This window comes from Cololabis saira, unplaced genomic scaffold (assembly GCF_033807715.1).
Source record: "Cololabis saira isolate AMF1-May2022 unplaced genomic scaffold, fColSai1.1 scf151, whole genome shotgun sequence".
In the NCBI taxonomy this organism is placed as follows: domain Eukaryota; kingdom Metazoa; phylum Chordata; class Actinopteri; order Beloniformes; family Belonidae; genus Cololabis; species Cololabis saira.
In genome coordinates this window covers 47,501-60,000 of record NW_026906315.1, presented here as the reverse complement: position 1 = coordinate 60,000, position 12,500 = coordinate 47,501, and the positions used below count along the sequence as shown (strand labels likewise).

The 12,500-nt window shown below is 45.1% G+C and overlaps 20 non-coding genes and 1 pseudogene across 20 annotated transcripts; all 21 read left to right on the top strand.

The window, feature by feature from the left end:
- Window positions 1-160: 160 nt before the first annotated feature.
- LOC133439251 (5S ribosomal RNA) lies at window positions 161-279 on the top strand. The gene has a single exon (XR_009782015.1). It is a non-coding gene; the product is annotated as a 5S ribosomal RNA (ribosomal RNA).
- Window positions 280-478: 199 nt separating this feature from the next.
- Window positions 479-597, top strand: LOC133439245 (5S ribosomal RNA). Its single transcript, XR_009782010.1, has one exon. It is a non-coding gene; the product is annotated as a 5S ribosomal RNA (ribosomal RNA).
- A 198-nt stretch (window positions 598-795) lies between these two features.
- On the top strand, window positions 796-914 carry LOC133439346 (5S ribosomal RNA). Its single transcript, XR_009782094.1, has one exon. It is a non-coding gene; the product is annotated as a 5S ribosomal RNA (ribosomal RNA).
- Window positions 915-1,112: 198 nt separating this feature from the next.
- LOC133439270 (5S ribosomal RNA) lies at window positions 1,113-1,231 on the top strand. Its single transcript, XR_009782034.1, has one exon. It is a non-coding gene; the product is annotated as a 5S ribosomal RNA (ribosomal RNA).
- Window positions 1,232-1,448: 217 nt separating this feature from the next.
- On the top strand, window positions 1,449-1,567 carry LOC133439336 (5S ribosomal RNA). The gene has a single exon (XR_009782084.1). It is a non-coding gene; the product is annotated as a 5S ribosomal RNA (ribosomal RNA).
- Window positions 1,568-1,766: 199 nt separating this feature from the next.
- LOC133439345 (5S ribosomal RNA) lies at window positions 1,767-1,885 on the top strand. Its single transcript, XR_009782093.1, has one exon. It is a non-coding gene; the product is annotated as a 5S ribosomal RNA (ribosomal RNA).
- A 198-nt stretch (window positions 1,886-2,083) lies between these two features.
- Window positions 2,084-2,202, top strand: LOC133439269 (5S ribosomal RNA). Its single transcript, XR_009782033.1, has one exon. It is a non-coding gene; the product is annotated as a 5S ribosomal RNA (ribosomal RNA).
- A 217-nt stretch (window positions 2,203-2,419) lies between these two features.
- Window positions 2,420-2,538, top strand: LOC133439268 (5S ribosomal RNA). The gene has a single exon (XR_009782032.1). It is a non-coding gene; the product is annotated as a 5S ribosomal RNA (ribosomal RNA).
- A 199-nt stretch (window positions 2,539-2,737) lies between these two features.
- On the top strand, window positions 2,738-2,856 carry LOC133439244 (5S ribosomal RNA). Its single transcript, XR_009782009.1, has one exon. It is a non-coding gene; the product is annotated as a 5S ribosomal RNA (ribosomal RNA).
- Window positions 2,857-3,072: 216 nt separating this feature from the next.
- On the top strand, window positions 3,073-3,191 carry LOC133439285 (5S ribosomal RNA). Its single transcript, XR_009782049.1, has one exon. It is a non-coding gene; the product is annotated as a 5S ribosomal RNA (ribosomal RNA).
- Window positions 3,192-9,083: 5,892 nt separating this feature from the next.
- LOC133439353 (5S ribosomal RNA) lies at window positions 9,084-9,202 on the top strand. Its single transcript, XR_009782100.1, has one exon. It is a non-coding gene; the product is annotated as a 5S ribosomal RNA (ribosomal RNA).
- Window positions 9,203-9,401: 199 nt separating this feature from the next.
- On the top strand, window positions 9,402-9,520 carry LOC133439318 (5S ribosomal RNA). Its single transcript, XR_009782067.1, has one exon. It is a non-coding gene; the product is annotated as a 5S ribosomal RNA (ribosomal RNA).
- Window positions 9,521-9,735: 215 nt separating this feature from the next.
- On the top strand, window positions 9,736-9,854 carry LOC133439237 (5S ribosomal RNA). The gene has a single exon (XR_009782002.1). It is a non-coding gene; the product is annotated as a 5S ribosomal RNA (ribosomal RNA).
- A 217-nt stretch (window positions 9,855-10,071) lies between these two features.
- On the top strand, window positions 10,072-10,190 carry LOC133439267 (5S ribosomal RNA). The gene has a single exon (XR_009782031.1). It is a non-coding gene; the product is annotated as a 5S ribosomal RNA (ribosomal RNA).
- Window positions 10,191-10,389: 199 nt separating this feature from the next.
- On the top strand, window positions 10,390-10,508 carry LOC133439320 (5S ribosomal RNA). The gene has a single exon (XR_009782069.1). It is a non-coding gene; the product is annotated as a 5S ribosomal RNA (ribosomal RNA).
- A 199-nt stretch (window positions 10,509-10,707) lies between these two features.
- Window positions 10,708-10,826, top strand: LOC133439283 (5S ribosomal RNA). Its single transcript, XR_009782047.1, has one exon. It is a non-coding gene; the product is annotated as a 5S ribosomal RNA (ribosomal RNA).
- A 199-nt stretch (window positions 10,827-11,025) lies between these two features.
- Window positions 11,026-11,144, top strand: LOC133439287 (5S ribosomal RNA). Its single transcript, XR_009782051.1, has one exon. It is a non-coding gene; the product is annotated as a 5S ribosomal RNA (ribosomal RNA).
- Window positions 11,145-11,361: 217 nt separating this feature from the next.
- Window positions 11,362-11,480, top strand: LOC133439317 (5S ribosomal RNA). The gene has a single exon (XR_009782066.1). It is a non-coding gene; the product is annotated as a 5S ribosomal RNA (ribosomal RNA).
- A 217-nt stretch (window positions 11,481-11,697) lies between these two features.
- On the top strand, window positions 11,698-11,816 carry LOC133439321 (5S ribosomal RNA). The gene has a single exon (XR_009782070.1). It is a non-coding gene; the product is annotated as a 5S ribosomal RNA (ribosomal RNA).
- A 199-nt stretch (window positions 11,817-12,015) lies between these two features.
- LOC133439306 (5S ribosomal RNA) lies at window positions 12,016-12,134 on the top strand (annotated as a pseudogene).
- Window positions 12,135-12,351: 217 nt separating this feature from the next.
- LOC133439316 (5S ribosomal RNA) lies at window positions 12,352-12,470 on the top strand. The gene has a single exon (XR_009782065.1). It is a non-coding gene; the product is annotated as a 5S ribosomal RNA (ribosomal RNA).
- The last annotated feature ends 30 nt before the right edge of the window (window positions 12,471-12,500 follow it).

The window sequence follows — 12,500 nt, the reverse complement described above, 5'->3', positions numbered from 1 at the left end:
AACAGCGACAGCTCACGTCCAAAAGTGTTTTTCACATGGTTAAGGCACTTTAACTCCAACAAATAAGCGCTTCTAAATTATTATCACCAACAAATCAATGACTTATATTATATGACTTATCTTCAACTCCATATAAGAGGTATTTCAAGCTGGTGCTTCTGCTTACGGCCATACCAGCCTGGATGCGCCCGATCTTGTCTGATCTCAGAAGCTAAGCAGGGTCGGGCCTGGTTAGTACTTGGATGGGAGACCGCCTGGGAATACCAGGTGCTGTAAGCTTTTTCAACCAGCAGAGAACGCTCTCGCTTAATCTACCCACACATATTTCAACGTGTTAACAGCGACAGCTCACGTCCTAAAGTGTTTTGCACATGGTTAAGGCACTTTATCTCCAACAAATAAAACCAACAAATCAATGACTTATATTCTATGACTTATCTTCAACTCCATATAAGAGGTATTTCAAGCTGCAGCTTCTGCTTATGGCCATACCAGCCTGGATGCGCCCAATCTCGTCTGATCTCGGAAGCTAAGCAGGGTCGGGCCTGGTTAGTACTTGGATGGGAGACCGTCTGGGAATACCAGGTGCTGTAAGCTTTTCAACCAGCAGAGAACGCTCTCGCTTAATCTAGCCACACATATTTCAACGTGGTAACAGCGACATCTCACGTCCTAAAGTGTTTTGCACATGGTTAAGGCACTTTAACTCCAACAAATAAAACCAACAAATCAATGACTTATATTCTATGACTTATCTTCAACTCCATATCAGAGGTATTTCAAGCAGCAGATTCTGCTTAAGGCCATACCAGCCTGGATGCGCCCGATCTCGTCTGATCTCGGAAGCTAAGCAGGGTGGGGCCTGGTTAGTACTTGGATGGGAGACCGCCTGGGAATACCAGGTGCTGTAAGCTTTTTCAACCAGTAGAGAGCGCTCTCGCTTAATCCACCCACACATATTTCAACGTGGTAAGAGCGACAGCTCACGTCCTAAAGTGTTTTGCACATGGTTAAGGCACTTTAACTCCAACAAATAAAACCAACAAATCAATGACTTTTTTCTATGACTTATCTTCAACTCCATATAAGAGGTATTTCAAGCTGCAGCTTCTGCTTACGGCCATACCAGCCTGGATGCGCCCGATCTCGTCTGATCTCGGAAGCTAAGCAGGGTCAAGCCTGGTTAGTACTTGGATGGGAGACCGCCTGGGAATACCAGGTGCTGTAAGCATTTTCAACCAGCAGAGAGCGCTCTCGCTTAATCTACCCACACATATTTCAACGTGGTAACAGCGACAGCTCACGTCCAAAAGTGTTTTTCACATGGTTAAGGCACTTTAACTCCAACAAATAAGCGCTTCTAAATTATTATCACCAACAAATCAATGACTTATATTATATGACTTATCTTCAACTCCATATAAGAGGTATTTCAAGCTGGCGCTTCTGCTTATGGCCATACCACCCTGGATGCGCCCGATCTTGTCTGATCTCAGAAGCTAAGCAGGGTCGGGCCTGGTTAGTACTTGGATGGGAGACCGCCTGGGAATACCAGGTGCTGTAAGCTTTTTCAACCAGCAGAGAACGCTCTCGCTTAATCTACCCACACATATTTCAACGTGTTAACAGCGACAGCTCACGTCCTAAAGTGTTTTGCACATGGTTAAGGCACTTTATCTCCAACAAATAAAACCAACAAATCAATGACTTATATTCTATGACTTATCTTCAACTCCATATCAGAGGTATTTCAAGCAGCAGATTCTGCTTAAGGCCATACCAGCCTGGATGCGCCCGATCTCGTCTGATCTCGGAAGCTAAGCAGGGTGGGGCCTGGTTAGTACTTGGATGGGAGACCGCCTGGGAATACCAGGTGCTGTAAGCTTTTTCAACCAGTAGAGAGCGCTCTCGCTTAATCCACCCACACATATTTCAACGTGGTAAGAGCGACAGCTCACGTCCTAAAGTGTTTTGCACATGGTTAAGGCACTTTAACTCCAACAAATAAAACCAACAAATCAATGACTTTTTTCTATGACTTATCTTCAACTCCATATAAGAGGTATTTCAAGCTGCAGCTTCTGCTTACGGCCATACCAGCCTGGATGCGCCCGATCTCGTCTGATCTCGGAAGCTAAGCAGGGTCAAGCCTGGTTAGTACTTGGATGGGAGACCGCCTGGGAATACCAGGTGCTGTAAGCATTTTCAACCAGCAGAGAGCGCTCTCGCTTAATCTACCCACACATATTTCAACGTGGTAACAGCGACAGCTCACGTCCAAAAGTGTTTTTCACATGGTTAAGGCACTTTAACTCCAACAAATAAGCGCTTCTAAATTATTATCACCAACAAATCAATGACTTATATTATATGACTTATCTTCAACTCCATATAAGAGGTATTTCAAGCTGGCGCTTCTGCTTATGGCCATACCAGCCTGGATGCGCCCGATCTTGTCTGATCTCAGAAGCTAAGCAGGGTCGGGCCTGGTTAGTACTTGGATGGGAGACCGCCTGGGAATACCAGGTGCTGTAAGCTTTTTCAACCAGCAGAGAACGCTCTCGCTTAATCTACCCACACATATTTCAACGTGTTAACAGCGACAGCTCACGTCCTAAAGTGTTTTGCACATGGTTAAGGCACTTTATCTCCAACAAATAAAACCAACAAATCAATGACTTATATTCTATGACTTATCTTCAACTCCATATAAGAGGTATTTCAAGCTGCAGCTTCTGCTTATGGCCATACCAGCCTGGATGCGCCCAATCTCGTCTGATCTCGGAAGCTAAGCAGGGTCGGGCCTGGTTAGTACTTGGATGGGAGACCGTCTGGGAATACCAGGTGCTGTAAGCTTTTCAACCAGCAGAGAACGCTCTCGCTTAATCTAGCCACACATATTTCAACGTGGTAACAGCGACATCTCACGTCCTAAAGTGTTTTGCACATGGTTAAGGCACTTTAACTCCAACAAATAAGTGCTTCTAAATTATTATCACCAACAAATCAATGACTTATATTATATGACTTATCTTCAACTCCATATAAGAGGTATTTCAAGCTGCAGCTTCTGCTTACGGCCATATCAGCCTGGATGCGCCCGAACTCGTCTGATCTCGGAAGCTAAGCAGGGTCGGGGCTGGTTAGTACTTGGATGGGAGACCGCCTGGGAATACCAGGTGCTGTAAGCTTTTTCAACCAGCAGAGAGCGCTCTCGCTTAATCTACCCACACACATTTCAACGTGGTAACAGCGACAGCTCACGTCCTAAAGTGTTATGCACATGGTTAAGGCACTTTTTTTTTTAATTCAAGATCTTTTTATTGAAATTTTCACAAAGTAAAAAAGGTGAAATGCTGCATGTCAATTACAAATATTTTGAGTAGGCATGGGCATGTTAATCATAGCATACACCAGTGTACAAAATATAAAAAACAATTAAACAGTATGAAAAAATATAAAATAGTAACAAAAACAAACTACAGACCAAACTAATCCCTCCCATGTCACTGCTAGATTACTAATCACAATATGAGGTCACTCTAACATCAAAAGCCTGCACTAGGAATACAAAAGAAATATGAAGTATAGTTCACAGGGTCTGGAATTCTTCTAGAAAAGGTCCCCACACTTTCTGGAACTTATTTGATTGCTGAAGCGAGTATCTAATTTTCTCCAGTTTTAAGCAGGACATGATGTCTTCCAGCCATTGTGCACGAGTAGGAGGGAAGGGATCCTTCCACCTGAACAGAATTGCCCGACGAGCCAAAAGGGAGGCAAAAGACAAAGTGTGCCCCTGTGCAGTGGTTAACTTCCTTCCTCCCTCCATGACCCCAAACAGGGCAGTCAGTGGGTTTGGTTCTAATCTGATTTTAAGCACCAGAGAGAGAGTATGAAATACTTCCATCCAGTACTTGTTTAGACATGGGCAGGACCAGTACATGTGGATGAGAGAGGCTTCTGCTACCTTACATCTTACACAGTATGGACTAATATCTGGGTACATGGAGGATAACTTTGCTTTGGAAATATGAGCCCTGTGTACCACTTTAAACTGAATTAAGCAGTGACGTGCGCACAGGGAGGTTGTATTAACCAGTTTGAGTATGGACTCCCAGGTATCCTCTGATAAGGGAAGCCCTAAGTCCTGCTCCCATGCTGCTTTGAGTTTATCTGTAGGGGCACTCCTAAGATCCAGCAACATGCCATAGAAAGACGAAATGAGCCCCTTTTTGAATGGGTCTGTGGCAAGAACCTTGTCAACTGTGGTCAAGCCTATCGATGCACCAGGGCTGGGTGTCTGGGAAAGAACAAAATGTCTAGCCTGAAGATACCTAAAGAAATGTGATTTTGGAAGGCTGAATTTACTACTTAACTGCTCAAAAGATGCCACGGTGCCGTCTATGAACATATCTCTAAAACGATTCATACCCCTCCTGTGCCATTCCTGGAAGGTGGGGTCCTCAAGGGATGGTTTGAAAGAGTGTTTTGATGCAATGGGGCTAAGAAGAGAGAAGCTGTGAAAACCAAAAAACTTCCTAAATTGGGCCCAAATTCTAAGAGAATGTTTAACCACTGGGTTTTTGATTGATTTAAGTGAAGGAAGTGGAAGTGAGGAGCCGAGTAGGGCAGGAATTGACAGGTCATCAGTTGGATGTAACTCCATCGCCACCCAGTCAGGGCGGTCAGCGCCGTCGCAGTAGAAGGACCAGAATGCAAGGCAGCGCAGGTTAGCAGCCCAATAATAATAACGAAAGTTTGGGAGGGCCAGACCACCTGCAGACTTAATTTTTTGAAGGTGAGTTTTGTTCAAACGTGGCCGTTTACCCCGCCATAGGTATGAAGATATAACTGAGTCAAGGGACTGAAAAAAAGAACCAGGAATAAAGAGTGGCAAGGTCTGGAAAAGGTACAAAAATTTAGGTAAAATTGTCATTTTAACTGAATTGATGCGACCCACAAGAGACATTGACAGGGGTGACCATTGTGTAAGGGTTTGTTTGGTCTCATTTAACAATGAGATAAGATTCTCTTGGAGCAGGTCTTTGTGTTTCCTTGTCACATATATGCCTAAATAGGAGAATTTGTCATTTACGATTTTAAAGGGAAAATTGGAAAGGTCTAAAGCATGCGATTCGAGATTGGTAGGGAAAAGCTCACTTTTGCTGAGATTCAGTTTATAGCCTGAGAGTTTCCCAAACTGACTGAGAAGTGACAGCGCAGGGGGTAATGAGGCCAGAGGGTGAGAGATGAAAAGCAAGAGGTCATCGGCATAAAGCGAGACCTTATGTTCCCTGCCACCTCTCCAGATACCGGACACATCCTCACAAGATCGGAGCGCTGTGGCAAGCGGTTCGATAGCCATGTCAAAAAGCATGGGACTAAGGGGGCACCCCTGACGGGTTCCATGATGCAGATTAAATGGTTTTGACCGTTGAGAGTTAGTACGAATTGAGGCTGTTGGGTGTAAATAGAGAAGCTTAATCCACAGAGCAAAGTTCGGACCAAAACCAAACCTGTCCAGCACAGCAAAGAGATAATCCCATTGGACGCGATCAAATGCTTTCTCCGCATCCAGAGAGACAACGCATTCAGGGATAGCCTCAGAGGCAGAGTAGATAATATTGAACAGTCGCCTTGTGTTGAAGTAAGACTGCCTACCTTTATTGAAGCCAGTTTGGTCTTCAGATATAATTGTGGGGAGGGCATTCTCCAGCCTATGGGCTAGGACTTTAGCTAGGATTTTAGCATCTGTGTTTAAGAGGGAGATGGGCCTGTAGGAGGCGCATTCAGTAGGATCCTTCCCTTTTTTAGCTATGAGGGTGATGCAGGCCTCCGAAAAAGAAGGAGGGAGGGAACCGTGGCTGAAGGATTCTGAAAGAACTGTAGATAGCAATGGGGAAAGCAGAGTAGAAAATTTCTTTAGAAATTCCGCCGGGAAGCCATTAGGGCCAGGACATTTACCCGACTGCAGTGAAGAAATGGCTCGAGTAATTTCCATCAGGGATATCGGTTCTTCTAATGTCTTCCTTAGATCTGGTGAAAGACTGGGAATACTAAGACTATTTAAAAAGTCAGCAATCTCATCTTGATCAGTCTGAGATTCCGAGGTGTATAGCTGGGTATAAAAGTCCCTGAATGCTTCATTTATGAGTAAGTGGTCTGTAGTTACATGGCCATTTGGTAATCGAATCTTAGAAATATTTTGTTTAGCCTTAGAGCCTTTAAGTTGGTTGGCTAATAATTTGTCAGATTTGTCTCCATAAACATAAAACCTGGTTTTACTTTTCAGAAGTGACTGTTCAATTGGGTGAGTGGTAAGCAGGTCAAATTTAGTTTTAAGTTCTAGCCGCTTTTTGTAAAGATCTGGGGATTTAGTCCGAGAATATTCTTCATCGACCTCTTTGATTTGGCGGGCAAGGTCTGATCGCTCCCTATAAGATTTTTGCCTCACCCTAGCAGTGTAGGATATAATCTGTCCCCGGAGATAAGCCTTGAGGGAATCCCAGACAGTTAGACTAGACATTCCTGGAGTCATATTCGTGGATAGGAAAAAGGCTATTTCCGTTTCCATTGATTTAACAAAATTTGTGTCCGACAGCAGAGTTGAATTGAATCGCCACTGTCTGTCTCTCTGAGGTAGGTCAGGAAGGGACATGGTTAGAACCACAAGAGCGTGGTCGGAAATGACAATGCTCTGATAAGCACAGGAATGAACCAGGGGAATCAGTTGATTATCAATAAAAAAATAATCAATCCTCGAGTATGTGTGGTGCACTTGTGAGAAAAAGGAGTATTCTCTGTCACATGGATGTAAAGAACGCCACACATCACAAACACCGTAGTCAGAAAGGAACGCCTGAATAAGACGGGCTGACTTACTTGCTGTGCCGGGGTTGGTAGAGGATCGGTCTAGGACTGGGTCGAGCCAGCAATTAAAATCACCACCCAGTATGAGAGAATATGTATTAAGGTCAGGGAGCAGTGAAAACAGTCGTTCAAAAAAGACTGCATCATCTGAATTAGGGGCATAAACGTTCACAAGTACGACCAATGTATTGAATAATTTCCCAGAAACGATCACGTAGCGACCAAACTTGTCAGAAATCACATTGTGCTGCTCAAATGAAACATCCTGACTGATCAGAACTGAAACTCCTCGGGCCTTAGCTTGAAAGGAGGAGTGAAATCTCTGCCCTGACCACCTCGGGAACAGGCGGCTATTATCAGAACTGCGAATATGAGTTTCTTGTAGAAAGGCTATTTCTGTTTTAAGGTGTTTTAGATGTGAGAAGATCCTTTTCCTCTTAACAGGGTGATTCAGACCCTTAACATTCCAGCTCACCAACTTCAAGTATCTACTCATAATATCTAAGAAGAAAAATTAGGTGTGCACAATGACCTAGGCAAAAAAAAAAGAAAACGGAAAGGAGGTTGAATGTGACCCACATTAAGTAATGAGTTGAAAAGAGTTAATGCAAAGTTTCTGGCAGTGACATATCCCCCCGACCCACCCACCCCAACTAAGACAGCTGCTATAGAAAAATAAAAAAAAAGCAGCAAGCTCTTCAAAACAAACAAAGTGCAATAACGCATCTTCCTATCCTACACACTAATAGCTTTTGCTCCCGTATCATGGGTGTATACATATTAGCACCTTAAAACGTGTAGATATAAATAAAAAAAAGAAATACCCTCTCAAATCTTGACCTTTAAGTCCCGATATGAGCCCAGAAATATTTGTACAAAAATATTAAATATAAAACGTCCGACTTAAGCAGCGTAAAAGTAAGGTTAACAGCTTACAATTATTACAAAACTTATAGGTAAATCGGAAAAGCTTTTTTTTTTTTTTTTTGTTTTTTTGTTTTTTTTTCTCTCCCTCTTCACCACTTATTTTTCCCCTTTCCTCAAATAGCCAAAAAAAACTGCAAATTAATAATATTTGCAAAGGGGCAGTCCAACTAACAACAGAGAAAATACTGGTTGTCGCGGGGGTACTCACCCTCCCCTCAGGAATAATGTGACTCACGTAAAAAAAAAGAGAGAGAAAAAAAAGTCAGTCCGTGAGCGTCAGTGAGCCGCACCGGGCTGCAGGCGGAGCCGTGACAGCCTCCAACAGTCCCGTTACAGCGGGTTTGAAGCTTTGCTGCGACTCGTGATGAATTTGCGCGCCTCATCCACGGAGCCGATCCACTTCCTGGCCCCCCCGGACAGCGTGAGCCGGAGCCGGGCGGGGAAGAGCAGAGCCGGCTTCAGACCCAGCTGGTAGAGCTCCGACATGACTCCGCTGTATTCCGCTCGTTGGCTGGCAACTTCGGGGCTGTAATCCTCCAGGACCCGGATGGGGTGGCCGCGATATTCCAACTTTCCTCTCCGGCGCGCTTCCCTCACGAGGATATCTTTCGTCTGGTACCCAGACGAAAGATATCCTGGGCTACCCGTAGCCTGGGCTACCCAGTAGCCCAGGATACGGATGTTCTGCCTTCTGCTCCGGCTTTCCAAATCCACCACCTTGGCCTTCAGCCGAGCATTATCATCCCGTAGAGTCGAGCAGATGCCTTCAAGGTCCGTAACTCGCTGGCTGAGGTCTTCTGTGGCGAGTTCAAGGGACGAAACACGTTGGCCATGGTCCTCGACCGCGAGCCGCGTTTGGTCGAGTTTGGAGTCGAGCTGACTGAAAGTATTTTTGAACTCGGCGGCCAGGGCAGCTCGGTGTTCTTCCAGCAACGTGGTAATGGCCGCCAGGGTTAAGACAGCGCCAGCGTCGTCCTTCTTGCCCGACTTGCCGCTCTTCGAAGCCATCTCGGAGGTAAGTGGGCTCGTTCGAGACAAAAAAAAAGAAAAACAGCAACAGGGAATCCTTTTTAAAGGAAAAAGTTTGAAAGTTTGAGGGCTTGGTGGTTTAAAAAGTTTGGCACTCACGGGAGCACTCACGAAACACGTCTACTCCATCTGCTCACCAACCGGAAGCCTCCGGTTAAGGCACTTTAACTCCAACAAATAAAACCAACAAATCAATGACTTATATTCTATGACTTATCTTCAACTCCATATAAGAGGTATTTCAAGCTGCAGCTTCTGCTTACGGCCATACCAGCCTGGATGCGCCCGATCTCGTCTGATCTCGCAAGCTAAGCAGGGTCGGGCCTGGTTAGTACTTGAATGGGAGACCGCCTGGGAATACCAGGTGCTGTAAGCTTTTTCAACCAGCAGAGAACGCTCACGCTTAATCTACCCACACATATTTCAACGTGGTAACAGCGACAGCTCACGTCCTAAAGTGTTTTGCACATGGTTAAGGCACTTTAACTCCAACAAATAAAACCAACAAATCAATTACTTATATTCTATGACTTATCTTCAACTCCATATAAAAGGTATTTCAAGCTGCAGCTTCTGCTTACGGCCATACCAGCCTGGATGCGCCCGATCTCGTCTGATCTCGGAAGCTAAGCAGGGTCGGGCCTGGTTAGTACTTGGATGGGAGACCGCCTGGGAATACCAGGTGCTGTAAGCTTTTTCAACCAGCAGAGAACGCTCTCGCTTAATCTAGCCACACATATTTCAACGTGGTAACAGCGACAGCTCACGTCCTAAAGTGTTTTGCACATGGTTAAGGCACTTTAACTCCAACAAATAAGCGCTTCTAAAATTATCACCAACAAATCAATGACTTGTATTATATGACTTATCTTCAACTCCATATAAGAGGTATTTCAAGCTGCAGCTTCTGCTTACGGCCATACCAGCCTGGATGCGCCCGATCTCGTCTGATCTCGGAGGCTAAGCAGGGTCGGGCCTGGTTAGTACTTGGATGGGAGACCGCCTCGGAATACCAGGTGCTGTAAGCATTTTCAACCAGCAGAGAGCGCTCTTGCTTAATCTACCCACACATATTTCAACGTGGTAACAGCGACAGCTCACGTCCTGAAGTGTTTTGCACATGGTTAAGCCACTTTAACTCCAACAAATAAGCGCTTCTAAATTATTATCACCAACAAATCAATGACTTATATTATATGACTTATCTTCAACTCCATATAAGAGGTATTTCAAGCAGCAGCTTCTGCTTACGGCCATACCAGCCTGGATGCGCCCAATCTCGTCTGATCTCGGAAGCTAAGCAGGGTCGGGCCTGGTTAGTACTTGGATGGGAGACTGCATGGGAATACCAGGTGCTGTAAGCATTTTCAACCAGCAGAGAGCGCTCTCGCTTAATCTACCCACACATATTTCAACGTGGTAACAGCGACAGCTCACGTCCTAAAGTGTTTTGCACATGGTTAAGGCACTTTAACTCCAACAAATAAAACCGACAAATCAATGACTTATATTCTATGACTTATCTTCAACTCCATATAAGAGGTATTTCAAGCAGCAGATTCTGCTTACGGCCATACCAGCCTGGATGCGCCCGATCTCGTCTGATCTCGGAAGCTAAGCAGGGTCGGGCCTGGTTAGTACTTGGATGGGAGACCGCCTGGGAATACCAGGTGCTGTAAGCATTTTCAACCAGCAGAGAGCGGTCTCGTTTAATCTACCCACACATATTTCAACGTGGTAACAGCGACAGCTCACGTCCTAAAGTGTTTTGCACATGGTTAAGGCACTTTAACTCCGACAAATAAAACCAACAAATCAATGACTTATATTCTATGACTTATCTTCAACTCCATATCAGAGGTATTTCAAGCTGCAGCTTCTGCTTACGACCATACCAGCCTGGATGCGCCCGATCTCGTCTGATCTCAGAAGCTAAGCAGGGTCGGGCCTGGTTAGTACTTGGACGGGAGACCGCCTGGGAATACCAGGTGCTGTAAGCTTTTTCAACCAGCAGAGAGCGCTCTCGCTTAATCTACCCACACATATTTCAACGTGGTAACAGCGACAGCTCACGTCCTGAAGTGTTTTGCACATGGTTAAGGCACTTTAACTCCGACAAATAAAACCAACAAATCAATGACTTATATTCTATGACTTATCTTCAACTCCATATCAGAGGTATTTCAAGCTGCAGCTTGTGCTTACGACCATACCAGCCTGGATGCGCCCTATCTCATCTGATCTCAGAAGCTAAGCAGGGTCGGGCCTGGTTAGTACTTGGATGGGAGACCGCCTGGGAATACCAGGTGCTGTAAGCTTTTTCAACAAGCAGAGAGCGCTCTCGCTTAATCTACCCACACATATTTCAACGTGGTAACAGCGACAGCTCACGTCCTAAAGTGTTTTGCACATGGTTAAGGCACTTTAACTCCAACAAATAAGCGCTTCTAAATTATTATCACCAACAAATCAATGACTTCTATTATATGACTTATCTTCAACTCCATATAAGAGGTATTTCAAGCTGCAGCTTCAGCTTACGGCCATACCAGCCTGGATGCGCCCGATCTCGTCTGATCTCGGAAGCTAAGCAGGGTCGGGCCTGGTTAGTACTTGGATGGGAGACCGCCTGGGAATACCAGGTGCTGTAAGCTTTTTCAACCAGCAGAGAGCGCTCTCGCTTAATCTACCCACACATATTTCAAGGTGGTAACAGCGACAGCTCACGTCCTAAAGTGTTTTGCATATGGTTAAGGCACTTTAACTCCAACAAATAAGCGCTTCTAAATTATTATCACCAACAAATCAATGACTTATATTCTATGACTTATCTTCAACTCCATATAAGAGGTATTTCAAACAGCAGATTCTGCTTACGGCCATACCAGCCTGGATACGCCCGATCTCGTCTGATCTCGGAAGCTAAGCAGGGTCGGGCCTGGTTAGTACTTGGATGGGAGACCGCCTGGGAATACCAGGTGCTGTAAGCATTTTCAACCAGCAGAGAGCGCTCTCGCTTAATCTACCCACACATATTTCAACGTGGTAACAGCGACAGCTCACGTCCTAAAGTGTTTTGCACATGGTTAAGGCACTTTAACTCCGACAAATAAAACCAACAAATCAATGACTTATATTCTATGACTTATCTTCAACTCCATATCAGAGGTATTTCAAGCTGCAGCTTGTGCTTACGACCATACCAGCCTGGATGCGCCCTATCTCGTCTGATCTCAGAAGCTAAGCAGGGTCAGGCCTGGTTAGTACTTGGATGGGAGACCGCCTGGGAATACCAGGTGCTGTAAGCTTTTTCAGCAAGCAGAGAGCGCTCTCGCTTAATCTACCCACACATATTTCAACGTGGTAACAGCGACAGCTCACGTCCTAAAGTGTTTTGCACATGGTTAAGGCACTTTAACTCCAACAAATAAGCGCTTCTAAATTATTATCACCAACAAATCAATGACTTCTATTATATGACTTATTTTCAACTCCATATAAGAGGTATTTCAAGCTGCAGCTTCAGCTTACGGCCATACCAGCCTGGATGCGCCCGATCTCGTCTGATCTCGGAAGCTAAGCAGGGTCGGGCCTGGTTAGTACTTGGATGGGAGACCGCCTGGGAATACCAGGTGCTGTAAGCTTTTTCAACCAGCAGAGAGCGCTCTCGCTTA